Raw genomic sequence first — 21,945 nt, 5'->3', positions numbered from 1 at the left:
AGTGGGCTCCGACTTCCGGGCAATAAGACAAGTCAGGTCAGCCGCCACGCCACCACAGGTAGCCACGGACAATTTCAAAATAAAAGCATGCCAAGCCGCTGATATCCAGCACCGTATTCCAGTACTTAGGAAAGTTTAATTTTGGAGTTGGCCTTCTCACAACATTGCTTGACATGCATTATCGTCATGCATATCATTGCTGCTGCTCGCTTGGCAGTCTTCCCAAACATGCACACCAAAGAAAAGGTTGCCCGAGGCGGAAAAAATATCCTCACACATTTTTAATCGAGGTACTCTAATTATTTGAGAACTCATGTCACCCCTAAATACGTTTTCTGTCACTTTCTTTTTTTGTCTGTCAGCTGATGCTAACGCTCGCAGTCACTTTTGTGGTTCTATCCGCTTGGCTCGGCTGTATACGTGACATTCTTCCAACACGGGCGAGAGCAAATCTACATGCACTTGTCCAAGGTTCTGATCAAAGGAAATAAGTGATGATGAAATGGGAATACAGCAAACTTCCTTTTCCTTGAATAAGTTTTCCCCCAACTCCTCCACGCGCCACTCACTATAACGTTTCTTCATCATGTGCAATTATTTTCCAAAACGCCTGCACACAATATGGAAGTGCAACCGAGAAAGATCCAGAGCCGAGTAAATGTGCCTTCAGGTTACATGAGAGTATGTTGGGAAGTAAAGCGCAGGAATAAATGATGACGCAAGCAAGGCATTAGCCATCCATCAATCCCGCCATGCATTGATTGACAAAGACTAACCTTTTCATGTGTACTTTCATTAGGAAGATGCATAATCGTTTCTCTTTGCATGTGGACCATTACCGATTAGTACACTGAATTGATGACATTATTTGGCAAATTCAAAGTGAAACAATTGTGCACGTGTAGTTTGTTTGTTTGTGGAACAGTCGTGTCATTCATAACCAGAGACGGGCGCTCTTTTTCAATGCACTAAATGAATTGAGATGCTCTGTTGAAGCCATCGAACTGATATTTTCCCGTGAAAAAGGGAAATATATTGTATAATAGCTCTGAAAGCTACGCGTGGTGTCTTATTGCTTTCACACGACATAAATTAGACTGTTATACAGTACTTTCAGGTTCCACTCAGTTATCCCTTGCAATTACTAGCGTCTTTGAAGAAATTCACATCTCAGACTTTATAGACGAAGTGCTAATTGTTTCCGTTGGAGCATGTACAGTAATTTCTAGCAGCGTCAGGTGGCTTTTCTATTCAACGAAATTGTTTTTTTTTTTTTTTTTTTCATGCAAATCTTGTGGTCACAGTTGTTTTTTTAATTGGCGACCGTGTTGATACATCAAATTTGGTTCACGTTTGCCTACTGCTGACATCTTTGTCCACTTAGACATGATCTGCTTGATGTATTCATTAAATGATATTTACCATGCAGATTGGATTACGTATTTCGCATACAGTCACAATATTCATTATATCGCCATCCAGCTATTATCCATACATCGTTATCCTCACTACGTTGAGAAGCGACAGAAAAGGCGGGCTATACCCTGAACTTTTTGCTATACGTGCAAACGCTAATTAGATCCTGTAAACGATACACAGGAGACAGCACAATTCAAACTAAGGCAAAACAGTCCTAATTTGGAACACCTCCAAATAGTGTACCTTTAAAGATGGTGACCTGGTCTCACTGTTTTATTTATCATCATGCATTCATCTTTGGTCCTGGTCGGAACGCACTGCACCATGTGCGAATAGTTTTCCTAATATTCAAGTTCCTTATTTAACTACCGGGAAATATAAAATGAGAATTATTATTCTCATAAAGTTCTTATTTATTTTGCTATATGCAGTTCTTTATTTCATACTGCCTTTCTGTGTATGCAATGGCAAAAGGCATTGAAGAGAATGACTTGAGTTACTAAAGCTGTGCGACAAGTTAGGCATCAGCTGTGGCAGCGGTGGCGGGTCACTTCTTTGGTGGAGGCAGAGGTGGCGGTCAAGGGGTCAGAAAGAAGGGGACAGGTATAGCTGAGAAAAGGGGGCATGAACAGTGATCGGGTGAAAGATGAGAACACACTGAACACGCAAGTGGAGTGGCTGAGAGGCTGTTGGCATTCACATCAACATATGTGACACTGAGTCCTTGAGAAAGACAGAGGAAAAGAGAAACAAAGTCGACTTCAGAGGGTCACGGCGAGGACAACTACAGAGGCGATTGAGATTGAGAGGCGCAAGAGATTCAACAATGTAGCAGGTCGCAATTTTACTGAAAGACACATTGGAGCCTAAGTGGGAGAGAAAGACAAAAATGCAATGACTCGAAGCCAACAGTGGATACAAAGTTATTGTCGCTTGTCTTGTCTGGTTGGTTGATGAGAACATCATGATTTGCATAATAGGACTGTGAAAGAGAAGCGTAACGGTTCAGACAATTGTGGTTGACTTGAACGACAAAACATCAAAATCACGATCATTGTGCAGACAATTTATCAAAAAAATATTGAGATCCCGATAATGACCAATAATATGCATATCCTAAAAAAAATCCAATCATAAAATCTTATCTAATCTTACTTAATTTTTCTGCCGCATTAAAAAAAATACTTTCATTCGATAATAAGAATCAAATTTCTTAAGTACATGTAAATATCGCAATAATATCGATATGCTATTGTCTAGAATCTAGAATCTAGAATGATATGGCGATATGCATCTAGACTCTAGATGCATATCGCCATATCACATGATGTGTTTTTCCAGCTCTACAGGAGACAAAAAAGTCCTACCCGCTTAGACACTCATACTATATTCCATAGATGTCGTCCGATGGAACGACATTTATCGACATATCCGCTTATCTTGCTTCCACACAGAAAATCTACTAAAGGGAAAGGAGGGAATTATATGCTAGAAGTGGAGCCGCAAGAATGCAGAGGCCTCATTTTCCACACTGAGCATATTCTGTTTGCTTTTCTGCCAAGCGATGTTATGTTGCAGTTCTAGTTTACACCTGTGAGTATGCCTGTGTGAAATATCGAGTTTTGTTTTTTTTTTTTTTCCTCCAAAAGCTCTCGAAAATACCAATACAAATTTTGACTTTCACTCTTTATCCGACAACAACTGTTCTCTAGTTTGCCCATTTTTATTCAAGTCTGCTTTCACAGATGGCCAGCCAGGGGAGGCTAAAACAAGACCACTTTAATTTACTTTCATGTTTTAGTTTGTTAGTACACCACTACTGGTAGACTTGACTTAACAGCAGCAGTGTGTAGAAAATGTTCACATGCTGTTTGGAGCTCATGACTTTAATAATGCATTAGGTTTTCATCAATTGGAGAACATTACAATATTTAGTTCACTAGGGCGAGATGAGTTCAGGCTTTTTAATCATTTTTATTTTTTTTTTTTGTGGTGGGCTGAGCTGGGTTGGGGGCTTAATTCTAATATTGTCTAAAAACCTACGGCACACCATGTTACTAGCAGTCCATCTCATTACCTTTGAAAAATTGTTTGTAGTGATTTTTTTTTTTTTATTATGGTTGATGAGCTTTTCATCTATTTAATTCTGATCTTTAGGTTTAGGTCGCAGCGGGAAGTGGGATAAAGCATGACAATAGCAGCTCAGCCATGGTCATATTAACACACAAAAAAACCCCTAAATAAATCACAATGCTTCTCCCAAAGTGGATTAAGATGCTGGTTGACCTCCAATTTGTTTGGATTGAGAAACAATTGTAATCCTCGGTCAGAATGCAAATTTGCAAGTGTGGTCTAATGGCAGCTATGTGAAAGGGAACAGCAGAAAGCCAGAACAGTGATGTGATCACTGAAATCAATTGCCACTGTCCATGAAATACTGTAAATATTTTACACCACACACTGTTACGAAAAGCGTAATGTATCTGCTTAAAGCCTCCGGTGATTGTCCTACAGTATATCTCAGCTTTTCCCATTCCCTGACAACAGGGCACTCTAAAGCAGCCAACCCAGTCCACACGTTAACTGTCAAGTCAGACTTAAAAAAAAAAACAATCCCCCCCGCTCCTTCTTTTTGTCCTCCACTGTGTGACATGCACGCACTCACGGCCAACAACGAGGCACTCTTAAACAACTAGGAATAACAAGCTAGTTAACTCCTGATTGCAATTGTAGCGCATAATTGTTTATGTGAACAAAGTTACTGAAGTTCTCTTGCATTGGTGTCAAGGTTTTTTTTTTTTTTTAACAATGCTTTATTAGTGTTATTTTTGGGGAGGTAATTGACTCCACCAACCCCGGCTACCCCCCCCCCCCCCCCGTCCCCCTCAAGGCCATCCCCCTTACCTATCCTCTCAGCATGCACACATTTATTTTGCCACACTTAACTGACAGTTTCTCCACAGGAGTGTATGGGGGTGTTTTTTCCAGCCCACTGTGATAGTTTATTAGCAATGTCTCCTTTGATGGTTACTTTGCACGCTTGATTATGGCTGAAAGGGAGTGGGCCGGGCCCTGGGGTTCAGAGGAAGTCTGTCTAATGATATTAACAACATCCTTTATATGGTAGTCACTGCTTGCAGGGGTTGGCGGAAGGGGTAAACAGAAGGCATCAGACATGAAGGAAGGAGGGTCGAAGGTGTTTGGAAGGGAAAACGCTTGTCACCCGTGTGTGTGATTTCTAAGAGGACCCAATCAGAAGCGGGATATTTCACGTAATTATCGATAGGGTTTGAGGACATTATAACCACTTGCATGTATATTAACGCCAATATTCCTGTGTTGTGTTGTAAAAGAGGCAACAGTCAAGGGATCAGGCAATCTTCTTGGGAGATTTAGCTAAAAGAAAAATAAAGGAAGGAATCGATTGACTGGAGACTGAGTGAAAATAAACAGGACAATTATGAGAGATGGATCACCGTGACAGGAATGACCCACCAGGTCCAATTTGAAAAGGTTAGACATTCCAACAATATCTTCAGTGAGCTGTCACCCCGCCGCATGTCATTTTTTAATAGGAAACTTCACAAATCCCAGAGTCACCATGCCGTGGGTCCATCAGGGGATTAGCCATTTATTAATAATAAATGTGTCTCAACACAGAAAACCAATCGTTGTAAACATTGTATGTCGTAATAAACAATTTATATTACGATAAAATACAATTGGCATGAAAAGGTTTTGGTGCTGTGTATCGCACAACAATTTGATATTGACGCATACGATTGGAAGAAGGTGCGTTTGGCTGTCGGTTAGCTGGGATAAGCTCCAGCTCATCCGTGACCTTAACAAGAACAAGTGGGATGGAAAGTCATGGATGTTTTGTGTGTGGTGTGAGCCTGCAAGCATACAAACTTGTCATTATCCTTTGTCGGGCCAAAAGGACATTGATTGAATTCAAATTGATTTGATTTTAAAATGTTTTATTTCTGTAAAAGGCACTTACTCCTCGTGTGATAGTGTGAGGGGGATGACGGCACGGGACGGTTGAATATGAAAAAGCTTAACTTGGCTTCATGTCACAAAACTATGACCAATAGCCACCAAAATTCACATTTTTTTATACCCACTTTAACCTCTGAAAACTTCAAAGTAATAACCACCATTTGGATTTTATGGACATTAAGCATTTCTTCTGCCTCACTCATATTCGACAAACGCAAATTTAATCTGAATGCCGTGTCCTGATGAGCGGGGCTGCATAAAACATATTCTTGTTAAAAAAATGTTTTTTCTCTATTTTGTGCTGCACACTCATGACCCACCTCTGATAAACTCTCAGGAGACATTCAGTTGAGACACCCATCGAGTCGCCCTTTGAGCTGCGTACTCGACTCGCATGTACAACATGAACGTGGCCCACTCTCAGATCGCGATGTGGTTCCGTACATCTCAGAATTATATATCGTGGCTCGAGAGTGGAAACTGAATTGAAAGAGGAGAACAGTTTGGGCAATTTAATATTGATGAGCACATGAGTACAGTTGATTGCTCCAATAGTTGTCGTTTTTTGGCAGTGCAGAAGTGGTTTTAAAATCTCCTTTTATCTGAGTCTACTGAGACCCTGATTGCAGTGTGTCGAATGTTAAGCAGGACCAATGCTCAAGCGCTCCGAGTGAACGTTGTCACCCTCCAGTAAGCCTCTGTCAACACCCCGAAAAATCTCAAGGCTTGTAACAATTTATCTTGAAAAGGTGCCAAGAACTCCAAAGGTTTTGCCTGACGTGTGCGTGTGGACCGAGCAACGTAGAGTACATGTGGAAATCAGTTTCCAATATACTTTTTATTTATTTATTTTTTATTTTTTTGTTTTCAAATTGGCACAAATATTTTCCGCACTGGATGATAATAGAAACTTTGTGCAGAGTAGCATTCCCGCTGTGGTATGATCAATAAGTATACAAACGCTGACAAAACCGAAGTTGGACCGTGGCCCACCCCCTTCTGATTCGGGATATGTATTTTAATTCTTTTATATCACATATATTACCCCAACGCCTCTTGCCACGTTCTGTCCATTGTCATTTAATTTGTTATTGTGTGCATCCTTTTATTGGATATCTTGTTTTCTTGTTCTTTATGAGGCTTTATGTGTGGTGATATTCTCTGTGGTGGCTGGAATTTTCGCAAGGGGATGCATTATAAATACGGTGTTATAAATACAGCAAAGAGGGGAGGGATGAGCAGTTACACATGCACGGAGGGAGGCAGCAAGAAAAAATATACGGTGTGCCGCGATATTTTTGCCCGTGGTTATCACACTGACAAAATCAAATGTCCGCCCGTGCCTACATTCAAGGTGATAAAGTTCAATCGGGGGGGGCTGTATTGACGAGCAGCCATTGGATATTCTCTATCTTATTACACATTTTAAAACATGTTACAGAGAATCATTGCAAGAGCTTAACAGTATCAATTCAAGCATCCCCTATAGCGCTTTGCCTCGGTAGGGTTGTAGGTGAACCGAAGCATATCCCTCCTGATTTTGGGCAAGTGGAGGTACACCCTGGACAAGGTAGCCAGTCACTCGCATTTGACCTTAAATAACGTATCTTAATTTAACGTGGGAGAAAATGTAAGCCTAGTGCGCTTTTCTTCCACCCAAGTCTTCATTATATTTGTTGAGGCCACATTTAAAATGCAATCGACCCATCAGCTCAGCGCCCAGAGGCAGCAGTCATACTAGCCTTCTGCCATATCTCCCTCCAGATGTAACATTTACTACTCCATCTGTCGTCTGATTGCTCGGTGACTCCCCACAGTGGTGCGCAACCAACGGGTCTCAACCCACCCCCGCTTTCATGATACTTTGTTTGTTTGTCAAATAAAAGTCATTTTCTGTCGGTCATGACGGACGTACAATGTTGCATAGACAAAACTCAGCATGGTAGCAATTGTTTTGTTAGTTACACACGTGTACTTGTGAGGGAGAGACGGAAGAAAAAAAAAAACATGGTATGCTAGTATGTGCACGCATGTGATCAGCGGATTAGATATCATTGTGAAGGCATGTTGAACCGTCAGTCAATTTCCTTGAGCACATTCGGCTTTCTCACCCCATGGAAAATTTGTCGATTCCCTCCCAACACATTCTTAATATATTATTGGTCATGGACATTTTATGGTCCCACATATTGCTTCCCTCCGAGCCTGGCAAATATTGAATTGCTTCCACATTTGTGTGTGCAAGGGTGGGAAAGAAAGATGAGAGGAAGCTAATCGTGTCAGAGATGCCTGATTTGTTGAAGTTTTGTTGAAGGGCTTTCCACGGACTTTCCTCGCCATGCACCCAATTTGTGTGGTGATGTTTCTGGAGGCGTACTGTCAAGCGATTACATTTTATAAACTAATTAATCGCAATTAATCATGTTCTTCAATTATATATTTTTTTTTACGATGCTTGGAACCGATATTAACTTGAGTAAAATCTTGAAATTATATAAATTAAATTCTAAGTGTATTTCAACTCAGACTATTCTAATAGCTTTCCGAGATCTTTGAATATAATTCTTTTTCCTGTGAAATACTGGAAAAACAGTTGAACAAAACACTAAAGACATTCGATCATGGTATTTGAATTTGGCGTTGCAAAGTGTGTAAATGATTTCTCTAATTAGCCATCGAGCAAAGTTTTAAAGTAAAACTCTCTCAATATCCATCTCTGCGACAGTAACTCTCCCTAAGTGAACAGTGGTCAGCTACAGGAAGTAAACACAACTGAGCATACTGAGTTAATTTTTTTTAGTGTGTTCTAAAATTTAAATGAATCGTTATAGTTAATTAGTTCATGCTTTAATGATTTTTTTTATATATAGAAAATTGCAGAAAATTGATGGCTGGGTTGATAAATGCCTGGAATGGAATGAGAATTTGATTTTTTTGTATTTTTTTTTTTTAAATGAAATACATTCTGTAATATGCTGACAGTTTGATTTGGGAGGACTGTTAATGGAGAAATTCATTTTGAGGGCCATCGTGCTTGTTTGAAGGATTTTTACTTTATACATTTTTGACCTTGGTTTGGTTGATGCGACATGATCAGCGTCGCGGTGAGGCCCCTCCGTTGGCATTTTCATTTGCGAATGTGTGTGAAACTACTGGAAGCTCAAACAGATGAAATGTTTAAACAAAAGTACATATGGGACCGATTAAAGGAAGGCATATTTCTCCATTACTTCAGGCAATTTGTTTTAATTGTAGACTTAAACATAATATCGCCTGAAATTGCCTTCTCTCATGCGGACCATGTGAAATATGAGAGTGTCTGCTAACTAGCTCAGTTATGTTACAACAATCAGAAAACGTAATTCTTAATGCGACAAAGACACATGTCATCTGTCTCTATGGATTTTGCTCAGGCAAGGTAGAAAAAATGTGACGTTTCCATCAGGGATTTTCTGTACTCAAGTTACAAGCTAGCAAGTAGGCTGTGTCACTGGAGACGGCATTAATGCGGTTCAAAGTTATAGAAATCTGGGAAGTTATGGTTAACATGTAAAAAAAAAAAAAAATCTGTCTCACAAATGCAGTATTTACGTTTCACAAAATCCGGCTACAAAGAAATCAGTATATATGTAAGGAAAAGCCAATTAAGTCAGCCACTTCTAGAAATACTGAATCAAGTCACATTAATTTAAAAAGTGTTTCTTGGTAGTTAAAAAAAAAAAAAGGGCGGCATGTTCTATGTATTCTCCCGGGAATAGCGGTGGCCTTGGTTTGCACTCCATCCTGGCTGTCTTTAGGGTTGTTAATTAAAATAATCCCAAATTTTCAGTTCAGCACAAGCATTAACACCAGAGTGAAAGAACACTTTACTGACTTGTCTCAGAACACTGCTGAGTCAGAGTTCATGAGCGGCTTAATTTCATTTATAATTGGCTGGGTAAAACTTATGGTGGCTACTTAAATTGACAAAGCATATGTTGGAAATATTAGAATGATGAGTGACCACCACACCCTTCTTGCCTCCCTATTTATGTCCATCCCCACAATTTAAGCGTGTGATGAGCTGAGCAACAACTTCTGATTGATCATCTCAACTCATTGGTAAATTGTTTTAATTATGACTCAAGTCACTTTTGAATCAGGACATGTTGCAAAAAGTTTGTGCATCGAAGTGTTAGTGTTAAATCTATCCGGGAGGTTGGTGTATGTCCGTGATTATGAAGCATTATGTACGACACAGATAACCTCAGTCAGACAGAATTATAAATATTAATGGGACGGCAAAGCACATTTCCCACGGCATGTTAAGGGCTATGCATCACGACCAGTTATTTTTAATACAAAAATGCTTTATGTTAAAAATACAGGACTCTCATGGGGTTTGGCACTCCCACTAGAATTACAATTCGCACAATATTATACTCACAAAAAAAAAAAAATGCGGCCGCGTTATCTTGCTGCAGCACTTATTCTGCTGACACTAGACCCAAAGAATGACTTTTATATCATTAATATTCTAAAGGTATTCAACCTTAGTTAGCTTCTTTATTTGAAAATAGACAACTCCATTAAATGCAAAATCCAATAGTCATTACTTGCGTTCTGTTTAAATTAGCTCAGATTGCGATATGTCTGTATATGAGCTTCCCTGAGCCTCCTGAAATATGTAAGGTTAGCTCTAAATAGATTTCCAAGGACATAATGGAGTGTGCTGGATTTCATTGTCAACTCCGTCGCTCGCCCCCTAATCTCATGAGGCACAAAAACAAGGCCTACATGTGAGACACAGGGAACATTTAATTATTTACGTTAGCAGCGCGTGTATGGGCTGGCAGCAATCATGGCCAATCAAATCAGCCCCTACCATTTTTTTGCAAGCAGAGCACTCCTACCGTGGGGTGCTGACAGCTTTATTTTGGTGGGTCTTTTTTTTTTTTTTTTCACCAGGCCAGTATCATCCATTTGTGGATCTTTGACTACGTGATCATCATGCTATCATAAATACGGCGTTCATGAATGTGTACATCCCATCTGAACCAATTTTCACATTTTTCAAAGTATATGCTCCACTGGCTAAATGATGTCTTGTGCTGAGGCGGGGAAGGATATAGTTAAGAAATATGCACCGGTCAGGAGCTAGCTAGCTAGCTGGCTAGGACTAGCTGTTCTTTGTGATTGTTCCTCACAATAACTACCAATTAATGGGCAACGTTTTAAACATCCATGCTTGCCTGCTGGCCGTTGTCAGCTGTCGTCTGCCTCCTCCCACTTGACAACAGATTAGTGTAGCTAAATGTCCAGAATATAACCAGTTGGGGTTCGTGTGCGCATTTTTGCTCTTGTCCGCTTCAGCCTGTGTAAGTGAAGAATCGATCGTCACTGTATTTTTGATTTTGTGGAGGTGATCACACGAGCTTACACTTGTCAATTAATTCCAACCACTGTGCAGAACGCTTTTATACTTTCTCAGGTTGAATTGGACAAAGAGTAGTAATGTGCATTTGCGTTTTAGACAACATAACAGACAGTCCAAGCACTATTACCTCACCTGCCTCCCTGCTGGGACGGAGACAGCTGAGACGGAAACAATAAAAAGACAATCCAATCCAAAAGGGGGCGTGCCAATTTGTCGTAAATCACATTACAAAAAAGCCTTAATTAAAATATTTTTAGTACTGATGTCAGTTTTACATGCAAACCTATTCAAGTGCCAATGTCAATGTCAATCAAGCGTCCATTTCAGGTAATGTATGGTTTTGTTCTCCTTTTACCACCCATTGATTTGGCAGGTCCTTCTTATGGAAAATGTGCCACAAAAAAAGCACAATGAAATATATTTGTGTCATTGTTGAGACCAATTCTATGACTTTATGATTATGATTCTTGAGGACTTTCCGATGTTGAGGCACAATAGGCTATAAATTGGGGCAAAGGGAAAAAAAAAAATTGATTGAATGCACATAAAATGACTGTTGCAAAACAAAAGACATAGAGAGATGGTCTAATAACCACAGGAAAAATTACAGCTGGCAGCCACTCACCAACATTAATGACACGGGTCATGTAAAGAGCCCTGGAAAGAGGCTCTGTGTGCCACTTCACCTTCCTGAGGGCGTATGCTCTATGTGGGGCAAATTTAGCTGTACTAGCAAGGTCAAAAAAGACCCCCACTAATTATCACACTATTACCAAGAGGAAAACTTTTTATTTAACCTTTCACTGTGCAATAGGAAGCAGGGACTTTTCAGTCTAAAAGATAAAAAAGCAAGCGTACAGATCTTGCAATCGTGTCATGCTTGGACAAAGCTGCACTAAAGAAACAAAATTCGCAGTGGAAAAGTGATATTTCATCCCACGACTCCCTTGGTGACTGTTTAGTAATCTCACAGTCTTTGGTTCAGTCCTGCTATCCCTTCTGTCTTATCGTTCTCAGAGGTCTCTATGAAATATTCTGACCGAGCTCCTACAGGGATCACATAATTAGAAACCACTGAACCATGACTCTGACACGAGGGCTTTTCGCCTATCTGTTTGGACAAGCCATGCTGAAGTAGGGAGGTGGTCGGTGGGGGGGATTCAGTTGTAAAACATCTTTATGGTTAGGATGCTACACCAACCTGAAATGTCCTTGATTACATTTAGACAGATATGAAGAAAATGAGTGGGAGAAGGAAAAGTGAGTAGAGGCGGCAAGATGGATATATTGATAAATGGCACTGAAGGGAGAGGAGACACTGAAACTGGAAAAGAAGAGTTACGACCCGCCTCCATTTTGATCGTTTTCAATGTCTAGCACTAAGGGATTTCTATTCTATTCTATTCTAAAATCGTCAGTCATCTCCAGTATATTAATTGTTCGGCTTCACCTGATACGAAACAATTTCCAACGCTCATAACAAAGGAACAAATCAATGGAGATTATAACAGCAATTATATTATTTTAGTTTTTATTTATTTAAAACCTCTGTGAGGAGAAGCTAAACGTTAAAATCCATTTGCAAACTGAAATATGGAAATTGGGACTGATTGCTGTAAGAGTCCTAGTACACTTCCCGAGAGATGTTGAGGTGCCCTTGAGCAAGAAACCAAACAGCGGTCACGGATGACAGACGCAAGATATCACATATCGTATTTATTTAAATCAGGGGTCTTCAACCCTGTTCCTCAAGGGCCGGTGTCCTGCTTCTTTTCCATCTCTCCGAGTTGCAACACACCTGATTCAAATGATCCGGCTATAGATCATAACTTCTTCAGATCTTGATGATTAGATGATCAGCTGTGTTGCAGTAGGGAGGGATGGAAAACAGGCAGGGCAACGGCCCTTGGGGAACAGGATTGAGGACCCGCCGATTTAAATCATGGTCCTAGTATAAGTGTTGGATTTTGTGACCCACTCTGATCTGAAGTGCCGCCATGTTTTGTCTTTCAATGTGCATTCTTCTCACTTAGGGGGTCATGGCGTGACTTTGTTGACTTTGTCCCTGTATGGCTTCATTATATTGTCGTGGTGTAACTAGCTCGTTATTGTGCTGACGGCCTGTATTAGCGAAGGGCAGAGAAGCCGTTGGGACACTTTCATTACCGCATGCCCTTGGTGCTTTGTGGAGGTTCACATATGATGCTACAAACACACACATGCACACACACGCACACACAAAACAGTCTTATCCACAATCATATATTCTGACATATACTTGGCATATATTACCCATACTCTTTTTTTTTTATGCTGCCCCCTTTCAGATAAATGAATGTCCAGCAGCCAAGGTTGTTAATGATCATTTATGGTTTTTGATGGCCATTGAATCGTTAGATTGCCTCTCATTGCCTTCATGTCAAGACCAGGGAATAAAATCCAATCCATGTTCCGGACTCACGGCCAAAGTAATGAAGGTGGATAGTGACGGCGATTGGTTTTCTATTATAAATGCGACAGTGCTCATCTTCTGGGGGGTTGGTATGTCTGTGAAGAATGACTGGATATAAATGTCTTTGATTCAAAATATACTCTCGCTAAATCTACTCAATATTTGGTGATTTTACATTAATTACAAGATATTATTCGAATAAATACCTGTTACAAGCGTCACAAAAAATAGTAGTTGAAAAAATGTCAGAAATGGCTATTTTTTTGTAATATATATATATTGTGTGTGTGTGTGTCTGTTTGTCGGCTGTTCCTTCCCCAAAATGTGTATTCCGTGTGGGCTGATGTTTCTGTACACCATCCGACCGACCTGTTTGGCCTCTCAGTAAATCTTTCCCAACTAACCTCTTGCAACCTCTACTGACAGCAAATTGGCTCTGGTCTGACTTGACCGCAGCTTCAAATGATCTGGTGCAGGATACCTCTTATACCTCTTTTTTTTCCCCTCCCGACCATGATCTGATCTTCTCATAAGACCACCACCTCTTCCGTGGGCCTCACAAAGCCCTAATCCTGCAGGTCAAGCATTGTCCCTGCCCCGTCACTATATTTAGGGTTGCGTTAGCAGCCATTTAGCTGCATAGGTTGTTGGGCAGGGAGAAATTCTTCAGGGCTATTGTATCGGGATAACAAAATGTAAACTATAAGAAACAAAACACATTACTGTTACACAAAAGAAGTTTGCTGCTTTAATAATTTTGAAGAAGTCAACAACTGCTGTGCCTACTATGTGTAACATAGCTTTTAAAATGTGTAACAGCACACCTGGAGAACTGCTTTGGGAGAAACCAGCCCAATTGTCATGCCCAAATGCAAAGGAATGCACCATTGAAAGTCGGAATGTTTTGTCATGGATAATATGGCATGGCTATTTCTTGTCGCTGTCTCCAATTTTGCTCTTGGATCATTCAGAAGCGCCAAAATTGCATTGTTGAACACAAGATAATTATTTTCATATAAACAAAAAAGATTTGGCAGCCTCACTCTTACTTTGTTAACAATACGCCAGCACTGCTTTGTGTACTGGACTGCAGCTGTCGTTCAGATTTGCTCTTTTGTAGATCTATAACTATATCAACTTTATAAAGATGCAAAATCAGACAGTGTCAGATTTGATAAAAACAAAGCACCTGGTGACTTAATCTATTTGCACACTCTCCAAATATACGTATACATATATTTCTACGGCTCCCCACGTGTGTTTGTGTGAGCACTCAAGTTTGCGACAGTTTTCGCAAGAGCAAGTTAATCAGGCCCAGTTAAGCACCATCTGCCACAATTAAACTGATCAACCAAACTTGAATGTATCAAACCCATGCCGACCATTTGTGCGCCCAATGCACACATGATGACAATCCATCAACGGATCATCGAGCACAGAACCGATATCCGACTCAGTGGTCCCGAACACCTGTCTGCCAATCTCCTTAGCGTGCTCCATGTTTGCTTCATGTTTATTCATATCTCTGTTTGTGTGTGCACAGCATGTGTGCGAGCAGTCTGACGGTCATAGATAAGGTGGCGGCTATCTTATCAGGCTGAGCCAACCTATCCCAAGCCCGAACAAGCCTCAGGAGCCTTTGCACGTTAGTATTTTTTCCCATAGCAAGGCTTAATTTTCACGTCAATTTCACGCCATTTCTGTAACCGCCCATCTCAGCCGTAGCCGCTCGCCCTCAAATTACTCTTTCGTTCCTTCTCAGAGGCATTCAAAGCTCTTTTGGTCCATTTCTCCTCCTCTGTTTGTGGCTCCATGCCAACTTTTCTCGAAGTTAAAGCCTCTCGATCTTTGCGGCTATCGATCCAATTGACCCTGTGATCTAAACCTCCCATATTGGTAAAACTTTTACCACATTCAATAACCTCTTTCCCCCCTTCTCGCCTCTTTACAGCGGCATCTTTACACCTCCCACACACCACCACCAAGTGTTATATTTGCCTGTAAACATTTGTGGATGCCTCCCCGTAAGCAAAAAGACAGACTGAACAAAATCATTTATCGAGTTGATTTAGCCCAAATTCGACATTTTTCTGGTCACCTTTCCGAGTCAATCAAAACATACCACCAATTAGCAATGTTTCGAGTACCGGGCAATTAGTTTTATTTTGCTCGGGGTGTCTATGCCTGATGTATATTTCTTATGGCTCTCTTATTATTAATCACACTGTCTTGAACAAATCGGGATAGGAAACGGAGCAGAAGAGAAGAATTTGGCGAATGTTGGCTGGATTCAGATTGATTTTTGTGCAGTGCCCTGAATTTGAGAGGCTCTATGCTTCATTGATTTATTGTATCAGCAGCATGTTTATTCCTCCAAATGTCCTCATGGTTGTCTGCTCAACCTTCGTATTCTGAAAGTAAAACTGCACTGGTTGAGGAAAACAACTATTTTCGCATTTGAATGGAGCGTGCTGATCAAACACCTGGATTGCGTTGTTTTTTTATTTTATTTATTTTTTTATATATATAATTTGTGCTTGTGTTTCATAGCACGTCTATGAACATTGAAGGAAGAGGCTCTGATTTGAATTTCATTTGAATTAGCAGCTCTCCAAGTTGTCTGATGTCGCATTAGCGTATCTCTGATCAAAAGATGGGCTTTTGCTGGCTTTGAGCCAAGAATGGCTCATTTCCAATTTTGTGACCACATATCGAACGATGCTTTGGGGTTCTGGTTTCGAATGAAGCTTTGGTCTCAGCAAATATCCAACAAAATAACACAATCAAGTCCAGATCCAACTCTTACTCTTAAAGCTGCATTTTATTCATGACAAAACGCAAGTTCTGTCACAAAGGTGACACCTCGCCTCCATATTAAATTTGATCTCACCTGCAGGACTTTCTATGTCAACTTAATTAAGACTTTATGCTGCAATGGTGCTACGTTATGAATATTAGGAAACAATCAAGATTAGTTTGCAATTTAGCGTCTTGTGTGGATCTACGCTGAGAATGTAATTAGCATTGATCTACTTTAATCCCCTCTTTACTTTGCTTCTATATATGTAGCTTTCATCTTATTTGGATTTTTTTTTTTTTTTTGGGGGGAAATGGGGGTTTTCTATTTTCCTGCATAACGATACATTTTCAGAATGTTTTTATGCCAGCCAACTAATTCTGTCAACCTACATACAAGGCATGAGGGATTTGCATTTGCTGATTTACTCATTTGTTTTATGTTGGCACATTATTTTTTTTTTTTGTGCTCTTTGCTGGTGTGACCTCTTTATGTGCTGTCATTGGAGGACTGAAGAAGTGCTGAGTTTGAAAAATTAAGTCTAAAAGAAGCTAAATATCGAATCTGTCTGTGAAGACATCCATGTTAAGCAGAAATGTAGATAAAGTCTGTGTTTGTAAATGGTGATGTTCCAAAGCCCCGTGGTGATGCTGCACCAGAGCGTCGGCATGCCACCTGCAGCTCGTTTTTTTTTTTTTTCCTCCTTCCTGCCATGCTGGCAGGCAGAAATGGAGGTTTTTGAAAATAAACAAGAGCAGCCACAGAGCACACAGGTCTCGCGGCAAATGTCGGTGGAAAATCATGCAGGCACATTGCATGTTTACATTATTTTGACTTTAATTAAATAAAAAAAAAAACTGGAATTAGATGTCATTTTAAGTTTTGTATTTTGACTGATTCGTTTATCGCAGACAATATCGTTTTAGGTTGTTTTATTACCTGACATGTTTCGGCGAGTCACTCAGGGGACCGTTTCAAGAGACTCAAAATTGGGTTGTTTTATGCTCAGCATTGGTCTGTGAAAGAGAGCAAGCCATTTTCAACACTTTAGATTGGTCAATAATGTGCAAACATAAGAACCACACATGTGGACTGACCAATATATTTTTGAAAAAATATGAAATTCAACAAATTTTGAGGGTTTGGCTCGACGCCAGCAATATATGTAAGTCATTAAAAAAAAACACTGCTTTTGACCAAAGTTCTGTACAAATAAAATAAATTGTGATGAAGCACCAACACATTAAATAACATTGTTGGATACCAGTGAAATAAAATGCACACAAATGATAAAAATCAAACCAACATCTTGTCGCAAAGTGTGGGAACTGAGAGCATTTGGTTCACAGATCTTAGTGAACTGACGGAATTTATGGCAACTGGTGGAATGTATGGGTGAAATGCATCCATCCATCCATCCATTCATCCATCCATTGTCTACCGCTAACGCTGTTCACAGGTCACGGGTGAGCTGGGCCAATTCCAGTTGACCCCAGACAGACAGACACATATTTTCAGATCATATTCTGAGTCTTTCATGACATTTTTGGGAACATGCGAAAAAGATTCTCAACATTTATACGTTTTATTGAACTGATTCTTTTTTTCCCAACCCTCTTAAATCTCTGATGCCCAATTTCAGGGCTCTACCCATCTTATCCTCTTGTAGCTGCTCTAGTTAAACCTTCGCTTTTCTGCTGTAATGGAGTTATTTCACATTTTATATTCGGCACCAGACTGCTTCATCAAAGTTTGGGACGTGGCTGCAGCAACAGCCGTTTTACAACACGGATGATTTGGCTTGATGTGTGTTGCATGCTAAGTTACCATGAAGTGAGGGGAGCGTGTGCGTGTGCGTGTGTGTGTGTGTGTGGCAGCAGACAGTGTGAAAAGCGTGTAATAGGCTCACCTGTCCCTGGCTGCAGACTGATGGGCAGGTGGAGAGAATAGAAGCCAGATGGAAAAAAGCAGGCAAAAAAAAAATGAATGCAGAAAGGAGACCGCAATAATGCTCCGTGCTTGCATTTTGGTTTCGACCTTTTTGCACATGGCTCTTGTTTATATAAGAACCGGTAAAATTTTAAATTCTGATGGAAACATTACTTTATAATCATGAAATCTGGACAGCTACGAGGATTATCGTGGATGGGAAGGAATTCAGGCTTTTTTTTTTTTATTTTATTTTTTAAGCAAACTGAATTTATCTTTTATGACCGCTTGAGGGGTTTTATGGTTTTTCTGTCAAAATTTCAAATTATGCCAGCTTTGGTGTATTTCGGAATGATTTATTTAATAGGGGGAGATGAAGACTTGTTGAGGGAAATGGCAAATATCAATAATTTTAGTAGCGTTCAAAGTTGTTATAAAGTAACCGAATGCGTTTTCTTTTCAACAGGGTGAAGAGGAGGATTGTGCCGAAGTTCATCTTCTCCAAGGTATTTTTATTTTTTATTCATTTATTTTTTTCGGTGAATACGCTCAAAGATGCTGTGGCGTTATGACTAAGTGTGGACAATTTCCTGAAATTTTACAGCTCAATTGTTAGTTTTATTGCACTGGTGTTAAAAAGCTGATTAAAATATCATGAATGGGAAAAATCATGAATTGACATATGTTTTATAATACAATTATGGGCTCTTTGAAGAAGATTGATGAACGATCTGAGAGAGAGGGAGGCTCCTAACTGTAGAATAATTACCATGAAATCTTGTGAATATCACGCTCCTGTGTATAATATGGACCTCCAAAATCAGCTTCATTTTTTTTCTGTACTTCTGTATAATCCAGTCCCATAATTTGCAACAATGAGACATTTTTCATTTCTTCTGTATAATACCTCCCGTTGAGTTGGAAACCTTTTTTTTTTTGTTTTTTTGTTCAAGCGTGTTATTGGCTGGATTTTACAGTACTAATTAATGATGGAATTTGCCTTGACTGCTGTAACCTGTTTGCAACTCAAATGAAACGGTGCTCAGTGTGATGCAAACATTGTAAAATACTCCTCTGCGTGGTGGTGACGACAGCTCAGATCGATGTTCGACTTCCCGTATTGGAAAAAAAAAATAAATCATCACTTGATTCAAGGGGAGTGCCAAGCGAGATTTGGGCGTAACCTCCACAAGCATGTCGGTGTGACAGCCTCTGCCTCTATGCCAGCCGCCTGTCTGTGGCCATATTTCTTGTCCGTGGTGACGTGTGTGTGTCAGCGGTCGGAAGTTTGATGTGCATGTGTGTGTATGTGAGGTGGCAGGTGTTGAAAGGATTCAGTGAAGGCGGCTAGAGTTGCTCTGTCCTGAAAACATGCACATACACACACCTGTCCACTAAATACCCCGACAGAGTGGATGCACATGTAGAAATATATATCCAGATTCCATAGAGGCCGATGCCATACCTTCATAATGACAGCTCAAGACTATAAGGTTACATACAGGGACGTCTGGGACCGCCGCAATGCTTTGAACATTAATGCTTGGTGTTTATTCACTTATGGGATAGCTTTAACAGGTGTCACACATTAAGGTTTACAAGAATAATATTTAGAGTTCTAACTCTCTCTCTTTCTTCTTTTTAACAAGAACATTGGGTCAGGCCTACAAACGGGAGGGCATTAGTGCAATTGTGCAGTCCTAGGATGCAATATTAACTACTACTGTACTTTCAGCCAAGGGTGTACTTAAATATTGACCAATGATGTATTTTGTTTACCATTACAGTATTCTTATTACAATACTTCTATCACTGTAGTATTTCTACCGCTGCAGGATGTTCACTATTACAGTACTTTTATCATTGCAGTACTTTTATCATTGCAGTACTTTTATCATTGCAGTATTTTTCTATCATTGCGGTACTTTTACTATTACAGTACTTTTACCATTGCAGTACTTTCACCATTGCAGTACTTTCATCATTGCAGTATTTTTCTATCGTTGCAGTACTTTTACTATTACAGTACTTTTACCATTGCAGTATTTTCTATCATGCAGTACTTTTCTATCATTTCAGTACTCTTACCATTACAGTACTTTTATCATTGCAATATTTTTATGATTGCAGTATTTTCAATCATTCAGTAGTTTTTATCATTACAGCGTTTCCCCCTCCGTATAATGGACAAACATTAGGAGTGTTTCCTTACACTTAGATACGTTTATACTGTGTATATTTGCATGCTTTTTCTGAATGTCTGCTGCTAATGTTATACATTAACGGCTACATTACGCCGCCGACTCTGTGTGATCTATATCTTTGCTGCTGTAACACCTCAAATTTCCCCATTGTGGGACTAATAAAGGACATCTTATCTTATCTCTCTCGCTCTCATATATATATATATATATATATAGATATAGATATATATAGATATATATACATTTATTTATTTATTTATTTATTAATTTAAAATCACATTTGGTAAAGCATAAACTGTACTTGCTGAAAACATGGCACTTTCAGTCCGCCAATTTTGTAATATTATAGATTAATATGATACTAATGGTAATCACTGGTGAAACTGGTCATGAACTTCAGAGGTGGTGAGAATCCACAATGCAATTGAAGAATATGCATAAATGTTTGTTAGGGCCCCCCTAAAAAGGGAATGTATTTGTCCGACACTCGAGTCGAGTTCATTTGTAAGGTCAAATGCAGTTCTTTTTTTTTTTTTTTTTTTTTTTGCAAAAAAAAAAGCCACTAGCTAAAGTCTGACGCGATATTATAGACTAATCCTGAAATCTAGCCACTTAAACATTCCGTATGAATAAATATGTATTCAGTCTTCCAGTCATCTTTAGACTTTTTGTCTGAAAATTTCGGGGACTGCTGTAGCTTTGGTTTATGGCCTGCGGTGAAATGAAAGTGAGCAATAAATATGCAGCTGCGCAGTGAAACCGAAACACATTTTTTGTTGCTTTTTGCACATTGTATTAGACATTCATTTTATGTATGAATAAACTTTTTTTTTTTTTTTTGAACTTAAGTCTATTTTTAAAGGTCACTGTCGGATATAAAGTTGTCTGTATTAATACAGTGTTTCAAAGAAGATTGAAAACGTCTATGTATAGCTATCAAAACACACACACACGGTGAAGCGTAACCTCGTAAGTGAACCCATTTGAATACTTTTTGAGTTTGCAATGATGAACTTAGAATCGAACCATTTAATGTGAGTGACGTTCCGCTTGTTGGGTGGCAGCGGATAATCTGACTAACACAAAGGGCATTTTCACAACTAATCCCTATTTTGCCTTCAAAGACGGAACTAAATACATCGGAAAAACGAGACGCTTCTATTCTTTCTCATCTCTTTCTGTGTGCCATCGCGGCGCTCTTTATTGGCATTTTAGGTCAGCAAAGTGCTTTGTAGATGACTCAACATGTCACTGTACAAGCGTGCGCTTCTCTCGACTGTGAGTCTCTGCGTGTCTGTGTGTGAGGTCGCTCGTAATGTGAGTGTGGGCTTTGATCCCTCAGTGTCGCCATGTCACCCTAATCGTCGTTACACAGTCAGTCTCCGTCTTGTCCTCAGCACACAAACACGTATGTGGGTGGGAGTATTTTGGACAGGGATTTGTGCTGATCATAGTAAAATGGACCAGCTGTTTTTGATTAGTTTTTTTGTTGTTGTTTTTTTTAAGTTTGCACAGGCAATTAACTCATTCACTATCAGCCGAGCGAAAAAAATGGATCTTTGACGTATTTATCCGTCAATGGCAGTGAGTGAGTTAAAATCAGATTTAAACTTGGAGACGAAATTATGCAAGAATGTTTTATAAATGTGTGTGTCTGTGAATGTATACTGGATTGGATGACCAATGTCATAGGCATTCCACCTTTTTTTTTTTTTCTTTTCAAGCA

General features: G+C 39.6%; 1 protein-coding gene across 2 annotated transcripts in view; it reads left to right on the top strand.

The window, feature by feature from the left end:
* cntfr (ciliary neurotrophic factor receptor) overlaps positions 1 to 21,945 on the top strand; it is a 167,008-nt gene that overhangs the window by 4,719 nt on the left and 140,344 nt on the right. For both annotated transcript variants that reach the window (XM_088280522.1, XM_088280523.1), the window contains exon 2: positions 18,482 to 18,521. The gene's annotated coding sequence lies outside the window, so the exon portion shown is untranslated. The remainder of the gene's footprint in view (positions 1 to 18,481; positions 18,522 to 21,945) is intronic.

The sequence above is a fragment of the Idiotropiscis lumnitzeri genome, chromosome 18 (assembly GCF_059441095.1).
Source record: "Idiotropiscis lumnitzeri isolate Australia: NSW breed Sydney's pygmy pipehorse chromosome 18, RoL_Ilum_1.0, whole genome shotgun sequence".
Lineage (NCBI taxonomy): Eukaryota > Metazoa > Chordata > Actinopteri > Syngnathiformes > Syngnathidae > Idiotropiscis > Idiotropiscis lumnitzeri.
Note: the sequence above shows the minus strand (reverse complement) of the source record. Positions and strands in the feature narration are given on the sequence as shown.